Genomic DNA, 14,646 nt, shown 5'->3' with positions numbered 1-14,646 from the left:
TCTTTGGTGCAGCCTTGTGTTCTGTTTTTGTCCTCTCCTTTCAGGACTCTAGGCCATCACAGCATTCATCTGGCAGATACATTATTGAGATTGGGGTGTGAGCTCTTGAAAATTAGAAAGGAGGGGACTTCCCTTGTGGTTCAGTGGTTAGGACTCTGCGCTTCCACTGCAGGGGGGCACGGGTTCAATCCCTGGTCAGGGAACTAAGATCCTGCAGCCAAAAAGGGAGGCAGGTAGAAAGAGATTATAGAGAATTGGCTCACACAGCTACGGAAACAGGCAAGTCCCTAGATACGCAGGGCGAGTTGGCAAGTTGTAGACCTAGAAATGCTGATAGTTCAATTCCAGGCTGAGTCTGAAGACCTGAGAACTGAGAGTCAATAGCATTGTTCTCATCCAAAGACTAGCAGGTTAAAGACTCAGGAACAGATGACATCCCACTTGAAGGCAGTCAGGCAGGATAATTCTCTCTTTCTTGGGAGAGCCAGGCTTTTTGTTACGTTCAGACCTTTAACTGATTGGATGAGGCCTGCCCACATTAGGGAGGGCAATCTGCTGTACTCAGTTCATTGATTTAATGTTGTGTGCATGCATATTATGGAGAAGGAAATGGCAATCCACTCCAGTACTATTGCCTGGTAGGCTACAGTCCATGGGGTCGAAAAGAGTCGGACACGACTGAGCGAAGGCATGCATGTTAAGTTGCTTCAGTCGTATTGATTCTTTGCAACCCTATGGACTATAGACCACCAGGCTCCTCTGTCCATGAGATATTCCAGGCAAGAATACTGGAGTGGGTTGCCATGCCCTCCTCCAGGGGATCTTCCCAACCCAGGGATTGAATCTGAGGCTCTTCTGTCTTCTGCCTTGGCAGGCAGGTTCTTTACCACTAGCGCCACCTGGGAAGCCTGATTTCAGTGTTAATGTCATCCAAAACCACCTTCACAGAAACTCTCAGAACAGTGTTGGACCAAATACCTGGGCGCCCCATGGCCCATAAGTTGACACATAAAATAAACCACCACAGCATGCTATTTGAATCGTTTGGGGATGGTATACAAGAGCATCCAGTATATCTCTTGCTGGGGAATGATATGCTCACTAATGAAGCCCAGTAGAGAACCTCTCCTATCTGACGATATTAATTACTTCCTTCTCTGTAGCATAGTTATTGGCTTCCCTAGTGGCTCAGAGATACAGAATCTGCCTGCCAATGCAGGAGACACAATTTCTATCCCTGAGTCGGGAAGATGCCCAGAGAAGGAAATGGCACCTAATCCACTATTCTTGCTGGGGAATCCCATAGACAAGAGGAGCCTGGCAGGTTACAGTCAACAGGGTCACAAAGAGTCAGACACAACGACTAAACGACAGCATTGTTACAAACAGAACTAGCAGTGCCTCTGTGATAGCCCACTGTATTTACAGTTTCTTTCCCAGTGACCAAAGGAAGCTCATTCTATAACAAAATTATGTTCCACGTCGATCTTGCCTTCACCTGACATTACAAAAGGGCAAAGTAACAGGTGAATATACAAAACACCCATGTGATAGGCGTCTGAGAAACTGGTTGCTGAGCTACGCAAAGCCAAACTGGCCTTGTTTCGAGGCTTTAAACATTAAATATGGTTTGGCCTTTGTGGTTTGGTGGTGGTATTACTATGAACACTTAAGAAGTGCCAGGAAGATGACAGGATCGTATGGTCCACAGCCTTTGCCTTGAAAAGTGAACATTATATGAGGACTTTGCTTTCTATTATATGTTCTAACAGGAAGATAGAAAGTTGTGCCATCAAATTAACTGAATATATCTTTAGTGATTTTAGTGCATCAACTTTTTAACACCAGAATTGAAACAATATTACTTATAATGTTTCACATCATTCATGTTAAATACGAATTTTGGTTTCTTTACACATTCTCTCTAAAGACAAATGTCCCATCACAGATGATGGCCAGCAATACATGCCGTTATCTGATTGTTTGGAGAAATGCAGAGCATCAGCCAGGAACATACTAAATAATCATTTGTGAATTCAGATGAGTGTTATCTAAGTTCTGAATTAGAATGTCAGTAATTAGGTCTAAAAGTATTAGTTGCTCAGTTGTGTCCAACTCTTTGCGACCCTATGGACTGTAGCCCACCAGTTTCCTTTGTCCATGGAATTCTCCAGGCAAGAATACTGGAGTGGGCAACCATTCGCTTTTCCACAGAGGGGATCCTCCTGACCCAAGGATCAAACCTGGGTCTCCTGCATTGCAGGCAGATTCTTTACCATCTTAGCCACCAGGGAATCCCATGAACAGTGTGAAAAGGCAAAAAGAAATGACGCTTAAAGATGAATCCCCCAGGTTGGTAGGTGTCCAATATGCTACTGGAGAAGAGCAGAGAAACAGATCCAAAAGGGATGAAGAGGTTGAGCCAAAGCAGAAACAAAACCCAGTTGTGGATGTGTTTGAAAGTAAAGCTGTAACAAACAATACTACAGAGGAACCTAAAATGTTAGGTCCATGATTGAAGGTAAAATTGGAAGTGGTCATACAGAAGATGGCAGGAGTGAACATTGACATTTTAGGAATCAGTGAACTAAAATGGATGGGAATGGGCAAATTTCATTCAAATGACCATTATATCTACTACTGTGGGCAAGAATCCCCTAGAAGAAATGGAGTTGTCCTCATAGTCAACAAGAGTCTGAAATGCAGTACTTAGTTGCAATCTCAAAAATGATAGAATGATTTCGGTTCATTTCCAAGGCAAATCATTCATTGTAACAGTAATCCAAGTCCATGCCCCAACTACTAATGCCGAAGAAGCTGAACAGTTCTATGAAAACCTACAAGACCTTCTACAACTAACACCAAAAAAGATGTCCTTTTCCTCGTAGGGGACTGGTAGGAAGTCAAGAGATACCTAGAGTAACAGGCAAGTTTGGCCTTGGAGTACAAAATGAAACAGGGTAAAGGTAAAAAGAGTTTTGCCAAGAGAACGCACTGGTCAAAGCAAATACCCTCTTCCAACAACACATGGACATCACCAGATAGTCAATACTGAAATCAGATCCATTATATTCATTGCAGCTGAAGATGAAGAAGCTCTCAGTACATTCAGTCACTCATTTGTGTCCGAGTCTTTGCGACCTCATGGACTGCAGCACGTCAGGCTTCCCTGTCCATCACCAACTCCCAGAGCTTGCTCAAACTCATGGCCATCGAGTCAGTGATGCCATCCAACCATCGCATCCTCTGTCGTCCCCTTCTCCTCGCTCCTTCAAACTTTCCCAGCATCAGGGTCACTGGAAGTGAGTGAGTTCTTTGAATCAAGTGGCCAAAGTACTGGAGTTTCAGCTTCAGCATCAGTCCTTCCACTGAATATTCAGGACTGATCTCCTTTAGGATGGACTGGTTGGATCTCCTTGCAGTCCAAGGGACTCTCAAGAGTCTTCTCCAACACCATAGTTCAAAAGCATCAATTCTTCAGTGCTCAGCTTTCTTTATAGTCCAACTCTCACACCCATAAATCACTACTGGAAGAACCATAGCTTTGTCTAGACAGACCTTTGTTGGCAAAGTAATGTCTTTTTAATATGCTGTCTAGGTTGGTCATAGCTTTTCTTCCAAGGAGAAAGTGTCTTTTAATTTCATGGCTGCAGTCACCATCTGCAGTGATTTTGGAGCCCAAAAAAATAAAGTCACTGTTTCCATTGTTTCCGCGTCTGTCATGAAGTGATGGGACTGGATGCCATGATCTTAGTTTTCTGAATGTTGAGCTTTAAGCCAGCTTTTTCACTCTCCTCTTTCACTTTCATCACGAGGCTCTTTAGTTCTTTGCTTTCTGCCATAAGGGTGGTGTTATCTGCATATCTGAGGTTATTGATATTTCTCCTGGCAATCTTGATTCCAGCTTGTGCTTCATCCAGCCTGGCATTTCACATGATGTACTTTGCATATAAGTTAAATAAGCAGGGTGACAATAGGCTGCCTTGATGGACTCCTTTCCTGATTTGGAACCAGTCTGTTGTTCCATGTCCAGTGGAAGTAGCTCTATACAGTCAGCAAAAAGAAGACTGGGAGCTGACTGTGACTCAGATCGTGAACTCCCTGTTGCAAAATTCAGACTTAAATTGAAGATAGTAGGGAAAACCACTAGGTCATTCAGATATGACCTACATCAAATCCCTTATGATTATACAGTGGAAGTGACAAATAAATTCAAGGGATTAGATCTGATAGAGTACCTGAAGAACTATGGATACAGGTTCGTAACATTGTACAGGAGTCAGTGATCAAAACCATCCCAAAGAAAAAGAAATGCAAAAAGGCAAAATGGTTGTCTGAGGAGGACTTACAAATAGCTGAGAAAAGAAGTGAAAGGCAAAGGAGAAAAGGAAAGATATACCCATTCTAATGTAGAGTTGCAAAGAATAACAAGGAGAGATAAGAAAGCCTTGTTAAGTGAACAGTGCAAAGAAATAGAAGAAAACAATAGAATGGAAAAGACTAGAGATCTCTTCAAGAAAATTAGAAAATATATATATTAGAAAATTAGAGATATGAAGGGCAAAGATGGGTAAAATAAAGGCCAGAAACGGTATGGACCTAATGGAAGCAGAAGATATTAGAGTTGGCAAGAACACACAGAAAAGGTCTTAATGACCCGGATGACCATGATGGTATGATCACTCATCGAGAGCCAGACATCCTGGAATGCGAAGTCAAGTGGGCCTTAGGAAGTTTCACTATGAACAAAGCTAGTGAATGCGATGGAATTTCAGCTGAGCTATTTCAAATCTTAAAAGATGATGATATAAAGTGCTGCACTCAATATGCCAATAAAATTTGGAAAACACAGCAGTGGCCACAGAACTGGAAAATGTCAGTTTTCATTCTAATCACAAAGAAATGCAATGCCAAAGAATGTTCAAACTGCTGCACAATTGCACTCATTTCACACACTAGCAAGGTGATACTCAAAATTCTTCAAGCTAGGTTTCAACAGTATGTGAACTGAGAACTTCCAGATGTACAAGCTGGGTCTGGAAAAGACAGAAGAACCAGAGATCAAGTTGCCAACATCCACTGGATCATAGGAAATGCAAGGGAATTCCAGAAAAATATCTACTTCTGCCTCATTGACTATGCTAAAGCCTTTGACTGTGGATCACAACAAACTATGGAAAATTCTTAAAGAGGTAGGAATACCGGATCACCTTACATACCTCCTGAGAAACCTGTAGGTCAATAAGCAGCAGTTAGAACCAGACATGGAACAATGGACTGGTTTCAACTTGGGAGAGGAGTACGTCAAGGCTGTATATTGTCACCCTGCTTATTTAACTTCTGTGCAGAATACATCATGCAAAATACCAGGCTAGATGAAGCGCAAGCTGGAATCAAGATTGCCAGAAGAAACATCAATAACCTCAGATATGCAGATGATACCACCCTAATGGCAGAAAGTGAAGAGGAACTAAAGAGCCTCTTGATAAAGGTGAAAGAGGAGAGTCAAAAAGCTGACTGCAAACTCAACATTCAAAAAAACTAAAATCGGGACTTAACTGGTGGTGGTTCAGTGGCTTAGACAGTGTGCTCCCAGTGCAGGGGGACTGGATTTGATCCCTGGTCAGGGAACTAGATCCCACATGCTGCAACAAAATTCTACCTGCCACAACTAAGATCCAAGATCCCAAGTGCTGCAACTAAGACCTGGCCCAACCAAAATAAAATAAATATTAAAAAAAAAAACCTTAGATCATGGCATTTGGTCCCATCACTTCATGACAAATAGATGGGGAAAAACGAAAACAGTGACAGACTGTATTTATTCTTGGGCTCCAAAATCACTGTGGATGGTGACAGAAGCCATGAGAATAAAAGACACTTGCTCCTTGAAAGAAAAGCTATGACAAACCTAGACAGCATATGAAAAAGCAAAGACATCACTTTGCCAAAAAGGTCCTTCTTGTCAAAGCTATGGTTTTTTCAGTAGTCATGTACAGGAGAGTTGGACCATAAAGAAGGCCGAGCACCAAAGCATTGATGCTTTTGAACTGTGGTGTTGTAAACGACTCTTGAGAGCCCCTTGAACAGCAAGGAGATCAAACCAATCAATCTTAAAGGAAATCAGTCCTGAATATTCATTGGAAGCACTAATGCTGAAGCTGAAGCTCTAATACTTTGGCCATCTGATGTGAAAAGCTGAGTCGCTGGAAAAGACTGTGATGCTGGGAAAGATTGAGGGCAGGAGAAGGGGACAACAGAGGATGAGATGGTTGGATGGCATCACCGACTCAATGGACATGAGTTTGAGCAAACTCCAGGGGATAGTGGAGGACAGGGAAGCCTGGTGCAGTCCATAGGGTCGAAAAGTTGGACACAGCTAAGTGACTGAACAACAAACAACAGTTAGGTCTGACTCAGCTCATTTGCTCATGGAACAAAATCTTGATTACCTGCCGTGGATATTCCTGACAGTGCTTAAATTCCAGAAATTATCAAGAGTTATGATACTGGGGTCTGAAGGGCATTCCTGGACCTTTCCTCCAGTGCTCTGGAGCTTATCCTCGTGTTTCTGGACTCACATGGGGAGCAGCTCTAGTCTCCTGCCTCAAGGATGATCACGCTCCCAGTGCCTGTGGTTGCCCTTGGTCATGCTCCTCTTCTGTATATGACTCTCACAGCCTTTTCTTTTTTTTTTTTAATATTTATTAAAATTTTTTTATATATTTATTTATATATACCAGGTCTCTGCTGCAGCAAGTGGGCTCTTTTTTTTAATACTTACTTTTATTTGTTTACTTGTTTGGCTGTGCTGAGTGTTAGTTGTGTCCTGTGGTATCTAATTCCCTGACCAGGGATCAAACCCAGGTGCTCAGCATTGGGAGTATGAAGTCTTAGCCACTGGACCACCAGGGAAGTCCCAGCAGGTGAACTAGTAGTTGTATCGTGTGGGATTTCGTTCACCGACCAGGGATTGAACCTGGGCCCCCTCCATTGCAAGAGTAGAGTCTTAGCCATTGGACCACCAGAGAAGTCCCTCCCTTTGCCTCTTAAAGTGAGCAGTTTGGACACACAAGCATGAAGCACCCCTCACTGCCTTGACTTGCATCACGATTATGGTTCCCAAAGCATCTGGGGAGCTGACAAAAGAGAAAGACAAGATTTAAGATTTTTACGCAAGGCTCCCTCCAGGTAAGGACTTCTCAGAAATTGTCATCTTCATGCTGCTGCTGCTGCTGCTGCTAAGTCACTTCAGTCGTGTCTGACTCTGTGCGACCCCATAGACGGCAGCCCACCAGGCTCCCCCGTCCCTGGGATTCTCCAGGCAAGAACATTGGAGTGGGTTGCCATTTCCTTCTCCAATGCATGAAAGTGAAAAGTGAAAGGGAAGTCGCTCAGTCGTGTCCAACTCTTCGCAACCCCATGGACTGCAGCCCACCAGGCTCCTCCGTCCATAGTCACCCTAAATATCCAGATGAAATTTGGCCAGAGATGCCTTGCTGACCTGGTTGCTTCTGTGTCTTTAGTGTGTGACATTTCTTCCCTTCCTCTTTGACTTCTTCCCCAACAGAATCCTCCATCCTGGCATGTCTTTCTATTCTCTAAAACTGGTCATCTGGCTTGTCTTTAAGTACACAGGGTCAAGCAGTGCGCAGCCCATCTGAAGACTACAATCTGGAGGCTGAGTAGACTGGAACATGAAATCAAAGGGGGACTGGGCGCTGTCCCGACGCTCGGAAGCCAGCAGGACCTGACTCTTCATTAGTCAGTCCATCCCCGCAGGCCAAAGAATGGGTGCATGCCAGTCCACTCTTGGGGAAGGCAGTGGAAACAGATGGTATCGGCCAGGTCTTCACGGCCCTTCCTCCCTCGGCAGAACTGCAGGGCAAGGGTCAGAGGCCACTGTGTGTGCTCCTGAGATCGAGGACCTAGCACTCTCCTCTCTGGCCAGGCCCTCCACCCCCAGAAAGAGGAAGGAGGGGTGTGCACTTGGATTTGTTTGTTTGTTTTAAGACACAACTGAAAAGGGAGAGCTAAAGTCCAGGCCCACCCGATAAGCAAAAACAGCACTTTCAAGCATGGTTAAATTGGACATTTTTTTTCTGGGCATGAAGGGACACCTGTAGTTAGTACGCATTCCCAGGCCTGTCCTCAGCCCATCCCAGGCAGCTGAAGGAGCAACTGAGCCTCAGGCCTTCGGGACAAGCGGGGAAGAGGCCTCTTGAGGCACATGCGCCTTAGTCCCAGGCAAGTCAGAATCCTGCAGGAGACCCCTTGGCCCCTGGGTGTCCTGTCCCAGAGCTGTGCAGCTGGCCCAGGGTGAGAAATGGGGCCATGCACGGGCTGAAAAGCCCCCAGGAATTGGCCTGAACCCCAGATGACGGGCTCTGCCCCCTGGCAGCACTGGAAGCCTGAACACTTTCCCAAGCAGGATGGAGCTGGGGGACAGAGGGTATGTGACCCCCACAGACCCCAAACTCAGGCACTGCGTCTGCCTGAGAACTCACGACGATTCCACCCAAGCTGACAGCTCCTGCCTGAGGCCCCACCAGACAACGATGAGTTGGAGCCCTCATCTAGGGCCTTGGCTTGCTCCACTGTGAAGAAAGAGGTAGACTCGCGGGAAGGCATCCACACAACCCCTGCCCTTGGCTTTGCCCACAGGCAGCAGTCCAGGAGGTTCCCAGCCTTGCCTCTCATCTGCCTGGGCTGGGCCAAGGCATAACTACTGTCAGGGGCTGGGGCCTGGTGGCTGGTGCGGTCTCCCTCTGTGCTCACTTTAAGCTGGACATCACCAGCTCACAGAAAAAGCAGCCCCTACTCCCTGACAGAGCTGACCTCAAAATTTCAGACTAGGGTGAGTTATCCTCATACCTGATCCATACCTATAGTTATAAAACTATAACAGGAGGGTGAGCCTCACATTCTGGACTAGGTTGAAGTGCCAGGTTGACGACATGCTGGTGAAACTACCGTAAGAGTACAGATGCAGGGCCCGCCGAGACCGGCCTGGCTTCCAGCACAATGGAAATTCTTCCAGCTGCCTCACTAGACTTTTTACTCCCCGCATGAGCTGGTGACAAGAGTGTATGTGTCAAGGACGTATGTGTTGAGGGAAAAAAAGAAAAATCTTAGGAGTGATCTGCAGCCAGTCCCTCCCACCATGGCCTAATCCCAGGGCTGGCCGGGGGTGAGAGGGGGACATCTGGGATTTGAGCCCCTCCCCTGCCCGGGTGGGAACATCATGTTCTCTACTCAGAGATGCTCATCCAACCGTTGAGGACTTGGGGTCCTGGGAGGACTCCAGGCGGGAGGAGACAGGGTTGAGTGAGAATGGCCAGTTCGGTTTGAGAAACCAGAAGGGAAAGGAACTCCAAGAGACAACTGATTCCAGAACAACTCTATGTACTCCCAGCCCTGGCCCTCCCCTGGCCCAGCCCCTGGCAGAGAGGAGCACTACCTCACAGCCCCAGCCCAGGGCTGGCGGGAAGACAAGGCGCCACAGTGTTCACACACGTACCTCAAGCTCTCCGCTGCCGTCCTCTCCAGCATAGAAGGGCTGCCTTGATCTCCGGGTCCAACGCTGGTCCCCTGCACCTTTGGACGGCCTCTTTCACCTCACAGCCTGTTCCTGCCTGGGGCCTGGTTACTTCTACGTCCCTGAGATGAGGTCTCTGATCAGCACCTCCCCTCCATGCTTCACCTCCAGGCCCCTCGCGGCTGCTCACAGTCCAGCCCTGTCCTCTAGCCTCTTGCAATCCCTGCTCACCCTACCCTAGCAATGGCCTCTCCTGATTTTCAGGCAGAAAAGAGAAGCAATGGGTCGGAAGCGCCGGGTTCCTCCTCTGATCGCCACGTACTCTGCTCGCTCCTGCCCCACTGTCCTCCCTTCACTGGCAAAAGCCCTAAGACTTGCCTGCAGTTGCTCCCTCACCTCCCGTCCCTCACAGCCCAGCCCTGCTCTGCGCTTCCCGGTGGCTAACGGGGCGGACAGAGCTGCTGAGCAGCTGAGAACAGAGCCGACTTTCTGGAGTCTCAGCCTGATCCACCATGGCAGACTTCTCCCTTCTACCTCAAGAACCACCTTCCCAGGAGCATCCAGGTCTCCTGGTTTTCTTCCCACCTCCGTTGCCAGGTGTGGGCTATAGTTAAAGGTTGAAATATAATTTAGTTAAATATAGTTAAAAGTTGAAATGCCCCAGGGCTCCACTCTGGGTTCTGCTCTCTCCCTCCTTGGGAGGTTTCAGCAGGGACAGCCCTGGGGTGTTACCTCCCTGTTGAACACCTTGGGTTTAGACCTCCACCTGGGACATCCGCTGATCTGAGGGTCTGGTGGCCCCAGGTCAGGGTCCTTCTCCTGGCTCTTCGCTCTTCCTACTGGGAACTTGCTGAAAGGTTTGCTTTTCTTTCATTTTTTTTTCTTTTTAAAATTTTATTCTTTAAATTTTTTTTAATTGGAGGATAATTGCTTTACAGTGTTATGAGAGTTTCCACTGCACAACATGAATCGGCTCTAAGTATCCTCCCTTTTGAGCCTCCCTCCCACTGCCCTTTAATTTTTAAAAAATGTGGAATATACCAAAGCTGTGCAAGACAAAGACATTCCACTCAATGGTTTCCCATAGGCCAGAAACTTGGAGTGCAGCCCAGATGAAGACACTGTCAGGGCCCTGCAGCCCCTCTTGTGGCCCACCAGTCATTCCCTCCTGCTCTATCCTGAGTTTTAAGGTAAGGTGGTCATCACTTTCTTGATTCATTTTTACCACCTAAACATATCTAAGGAATCACTTTCCTCATACAGTGAAATATATACCTGTAATTAAATGCAGAAAGGAGAAGCCATCCTCACTGCTAGTTTTGAACAGTCTTGTCTTTCTCTCTTTTGCTTCCTCTGCCTCTCCATTCTATAATCACTACTCTCTGGAACCTGTGGTTACCAGAATATGTTCCCTATATTTCTCCTTGCTTATATAATCATATGTATACACATATATATAGTGTGTGTGTGTGTGTATATATATATACATACATATAGTATGTGTATATATATATATACATACTATATACACACATTTACAGAGTGGTTTGTCTTTGTTTTACATATTTAGATCATTTTTGTATACATTTTTCTTTATCTTACTTTTCTCATCTCAACTTTGTGGTAGGTCCCCTAAATCAAGTGGCATTATTTATTCCAAGTCCTCCTTTTTGATGATGACTTAAAACAGGTCCCCACACTTTTTGATACTTCTCCCACAAAATGTGGAGTCTAATTTCCCTCTCCTTGGATAAGGCCTGGTCTTAGTGACTTTGACTCTAATGAAGAGAATGAAGCAGAAATGACTCTGTGACTTCTGAGTCTAGGTTAGAAAGATGATACAGCTTTTGTCTGGCTTCCTTTCCTCTCTCTCAGGACAATCATCCTTGGAACCTAGCCACCCTGTTGTGGGGAAGCCCAGGGCACATGAAGGGGCCACGTGTGGGTGTTCCAGCCCCAGGTAAAGTCTTAACTGACAGGGAATTCCCTGGTAATCCAGAAGTTAGGACTTGGGGTGCTCACTGCTGAGAGCCCGGGTTCCATCCCTGGTCAGGGAACTAAGATTTCACAAGTCATGCAGCGTGGCCAGAAGGAAAACAGTCTTCGCTGACAGCCAACATCAAACACCAGACTTCAAGTGAGGAGCCTTCAAATGATTCCAGCCCTAGTTTTTAAGATGCAGCAGAGAAGAGCAGTCTCTACTGAATTCTTCACAAAGGACAGGTTTGTGAGCAAAATTAAAATATTGTTTTAAGCCACTAAATTTGGGTAATATATTACACAACCTAGTAACCAGAACACTATGGAGATACCAAAATGTCCCGACGGTGCCCCGTGGATGGGCCATCACTTTGCAGTTTTCTTTTTACTATACTTATTTCTATAAGGGAGAATCTTAACATTGGGATTAGAGTTCAAAAGCATATGTATTTTTATTTTATTGGAGCTTGTTAAATTTCTTTCCAGGGCTTCCCTGGTGGTTCAGTGGTAAAGAATCCACCTGCCAATGTAGGAGCTACAGGTTCGATTCCTGGTCCAGAAAGATCCCACATGCCACGGAGCAACTAAGCCTGGGCATCTCTCTCTCTCTCTCTCTCTCTCTCTCTCTCTCTCACACACACACACACACACACACACACACACACACAATTGCTTTCCAAAAAGGCTATAACTGATCTTACCTTTAGCAACAGTGTTTGGACAAATATTTTTCCTCACATCCCTGAAAGCCAGACCTGGTGTAGCTCTTTTTCTCTTTTTCCTTTGTTTTTTCTTATTGTCCACACCACGTGTCATGTGGGATCTTAGTTCCCTGACCAGGAATTGAACCTGTGCCCCCTGCAGTTTAAAGTGACTTATTCTCATTATTACTCTTAAAAAAAAAACAGACTTTTTTAGATCAGTTTTAGGTTCACAGCAAAATTGAGCAGAAAGTACCAGGAGTCCTCATATAACCCCTTCTCCTGCGACACACAGCTCTGCTCACCATCGACACCCTGCACTAGTATCATAGTTTGTTCCAGTCAGGGACCCAGGGGTAACACATCATCAACCCAAGTCCATAGTTTACAGAGCCTGTTCTTTGTGTTGTACATTTCATGGGTTTTTACAAATGTCTAACAACGTGTATCTACCATTATTTCAGGGCTTCCTAGGTGGCTCAGGAGTAAAGAATCTGCCTGCAATGCAAGAGTTGCATGTTCGATCCCTGGGTCGGGAAGATCCCCTGGAGAAGGAAATGGCAACCCACTCCAGTATTCTTACCTGGAGAACCCCCTGGACCCCAGGGGGTGGCAAAAGAGTCAGACACGACTTACAGCGACTAAACAACAAGCACCATTGTATCAATAGTATCATACGGTGTATTTTCACTGCCCTAAAAAATTACTTGTGCTTCACCTATCTCTCCCTCCCCATCAAACGCCTGGCAACCACTGATGTTTTTACTGTCTCCATAGTTTTTCCATTGTTAAAGTTTTCACTTTGATTTGCATTCCTTGCTTTCTGATGAATTTGAACATCTTTTCACTTTGTAAGGTTTTGTTGCTTGCCTCACAATACCCTTTTCCCCTTGATCTTTGCTAACAAACCTGAATTTTGTCCAGAGCAGCAAGTGTCCAGTCCCAAGTGATCCTCTGACCCCATTCCCTCATCTCTTAATCTCCATATATCTAGGAGTGGCCACAGGTGACCCAGTTTTAATCATTGGGAAATAAATATAAGTCTACTGGGAGTTCTGGAAAGGTGTTTGCTTACCAGATAAAGGAGAAAGATGTGGGTGGCGCCAACAGCAGGATTTTCTTCTGCTTTGCATACTAATGTGATGTCTGGAGAGACAATTACCATCTTGTAAAGCTGGGTCCACAAGCATGAAGACAGAAGTCAATAAGCTAAGGATGATGGTGGTATATGCACTCATGTAGTGGAATACTATGAAGACATGGAAAAGAGAAGACTAAAGCAATACACAACAGTATGGATGAAACTCACAGATATAATGTTGAATAAAAAAGCCCTATGACAAGTACATATTGTTTAAGTCAATCTATATGAAATTTTAGATGGACAAAATGTGTCTATGGTAATGAAAATCAGAATAGTGGTTACCTTTGCAGGAGAAGTAGTAACTAGGATGCCAAGGGGTTACCTTCAGGGTGGCGGTGATTAACCTTGGGTGAGGTGGTTGCCTTCTGCTGAGGACCATTCTCAGAGAGAGAGCTGAGAGTTGAGATCTGGACCACACACCACATCAGGAATTTAATATTTTTCCACTTGTTCTTATCTTATCCTTTAATAATGTTCTGTAAGTTTCATGTCATTTAATAAGATTTTAGAGGTTTCTCACCTATATAGTTCCTATACTTTTCTTGATAATTTTATTCCTATTTTATAGTTAATTTTTTCTTGCTTATTTTTAGTAAATGCTCTTATTTTAATTATATTTTCTTACATTTATCACCTTAACATTTTCTCTTCTCTATTGTAATAGTTTTCAAGAAAACTATGTAGTAGTTTTCTATATTTACAGTCATTGCATTAACTAAAGAGAGGATGAGGATTTGGTAAATCATTTGAATTTCTGCTGTGTCCATTCTTGCCAGGTACCCAGTGTCTAGCCTGGGGAAGCCTGCGTTAAGCACTTATGGAAGGAATGGAAGAGTGAATTAAAACTGAATGGCCTCCAGGGAGACCTTGCCCTGTCTAGCCTCCTCCCCACACATAGGAGCACTGGAATGGGAGATTGGGTGGGCAGAGGAAGGGACAGGATACATCTGTGAGCAAAACAGATTTTCATCTGAGCCACCAGAGTGCACAGAATGTGAGATGTTAGACATTTCAGGAGGTGAGCCATGGTGCCAGAGGCAAACAAAGGAGATGCTGGCAGAGGTGATAGGGAACAATGTTGCCCCTTCCACTCTGGCTTTTCTTTGAGGGAGTTGCTACTGCAGGCTTCTGAGCAGGGTAGGAGAGGTTCTGATTTATATATACATAGGCTGATGTGAGGCGGAAAAGGCAATGGCAACCCAGTCCAGTACTCTTGGCGGGAAAATCCCATGGGCGGAGGAGCCTGGTAGGTTGCAGTCCATGGGGTCGCTAAGAGTCAGATA

Source organism: Bos indicus x Bos taurus, chromosome 22 (genome assembly GCF_003369695.1).
Source record: "Bos indicus x Bos taurus breed Angus x Brahman F1 hybrid chromosome 22, Bos_hybrid_MaternalHap_v2.0, whole genome shotgun sequence".
Classification (NCBI taxonomy): Eukaryota; Metazoa; Chordata; class Mammalia; order Artiodactyla; family Bovidae; genus Bos; species Bos indicus x Bos taurus.
Note: the sequence above shows the minus strand (reverse complement) of the source record.